At 38.7% G+C, this 1,670-nt stretch overlaps 1 long non-coding RNA gene across 1 annotated transcript in view; it reads left to right on the top strand.

Moving 5' to 3' along the window:
* The first annotated feature begins 315 nt into the window (after positions 1 to 315).
* LOC132007423 (uncharacterized) overlaps positions 316 to 1,670 on the top strand; it is a 9,126-nt gene continuing 7,771 nt past the window's right edge. Inside the window, exon 1 of the long non-coding RNA XR_009401352.1 lies at positions 316 to 399. This is a non-coding gene — a long non-coding RNA (uncharacterized LOC132007423). The remainder of the gene's footprint in view (positions 400 to 1,670) is intronic.

Below are 1,670 nucleotides of genomic sequence, written 5' to 3'. Positions count from 1 at the left end.
TAGTGCTGCTCCTTTAGAGCCACACCTGCCTCCCTTCCTGCTTCCCCACCCTGTCACCCCTGGCAACCACTTGTTTGTTTTCCATCTCTAAAATATCATCTCAGAATTGTTAACATAAATGGATTTGTGCAGTGTGTGACCTTTTGAGATTGGCTTTTCTGTCACTCCACACAATGTCCTCAAGAGCCATTCAAGTTGTCGCAGAGTTGGTTTCTTTATTGCTGAGTGGTATGGACGTTCCCTGGTTTGTTTATCCAGTCTGTGAAGGGCATTTGGCTTGTTGCCAGTTTGTGACGATGACAGATCAAGGTTGCTACAAGCATTAAACGCTTGTGTACAGCTTTTGTGTGGACATGGATTTTTGTTTTTCTGGCAGAAACGCAATTGTTGGATCATATGGTAAGTGTATGTTTAGTTTAAGAATCTGCCAAACAATTTTCCAGATGCCCATCAGCAATGCACGAGAGATCCAGTTTCTCTGCATCCTCACAGCGTTCGGTATCAGCACATTTTGTTCTGGCTGTTCTGATTGGCGCGAGATGGTGTCTCCTCGGAGTCTTAATTTGCATTCCCTAATGGCTAGTGATGTTGAACATCTTTTCAGGTGCTTATTTGCCATCTCTGTAGTCTCTGGTAAAATATATGTGTGTGTCTTTTGCTCATTTTAAAATAGTTGATAGTTCTGCAATGCTGAGGTTTAAAAAAATTATTGAGTTTTGCAATGCTGAGGTTTAAAAAAAATTATTGAAGTGTAGTTAACAGATGATGTTACATTAGTTTCAGGGATTTGATAATTCTCTACATGACATGGGGCTTACCATGATAAGTGTAGCCACCATCTGTCACCATACAAAGTTGTTGAAACATTATTGGCTATATTCCCTATGCTGTACTTTTCATCCCCATGATTTATTTCATAGCTGTAAATTTGTATCTCTTAAGCCCCATCACCTATTGCCACCCCCCCAACCCCACCGAACTCCCTCCCCTCTGGAAACCACCAGTTTGTTCTCTGTATGTATGAGTGAGTCTGTTTCTGTTTATTCATTGGTTTTGTACTCTGGAGTTTTGAGAGTTCTTTATATATTCTAGGTAGTAGTCCTCTGTCAGATATGTGATTTATAAATATCTTTTCCCAGTCTATAGCTTGTCTTTTTATTATTATTTTAATTCCAGTGTAGTTAACATACAGTGTTCTATTAGTTTCAGGTGTATAAGATGGCAATTCAACAATTCCAGTGCTCAGATAAGTATACTCTGGGATTGAGCCCCACATCGGGCTCTCTGCTCAGTGGAGAGCCTGCTTCCCTTCCTCTCTCTCTGCCTACTTGTGATCTGTCTGTCAAATAAATAAATAAAGTCTTAAAAAATAAATTCCACATATGAATGAAATCATATGGTATTTGTCTTTGGATCTCTCATCCATCAATGGACACAAAGGCTGCTTATTTTTCTTTTTAGCAGGGTCTTTTGCAGAGCAAACATTTTTAGTTTCTTAAAAACATTTCCAATTTTGATGCAGCCCAATTATCAGTATTTCATTTTGCGGATTGTGCTTTTGGCATCACATCTAAGAACACCTCACCTAGCCCTAGGTCCTAAAGATTTCCTATTTTTTCTAATTTATAATTTTACATTTAAGTACATGATCCATTTTGAGCCCATTTTTA

Source organism: Mustela nigripes, chromosome X, assembly GCF_022355385.1.
Source record: "Mustela nigripes isolate SB6536 chromosome X, MUSNIG.SB6536, whole genome shotgun sequence".
Lineage (NCBI taxonomy): Eukaryota > Metazoa > Chordata > Mammalia > Carnivora > Mustelidae > Mustela > Mustela nigripes.
Note: the sequence above shows the minus strand (reverse complement) of the source record. Positions and strands in the feature narration are given on the sequence as shown.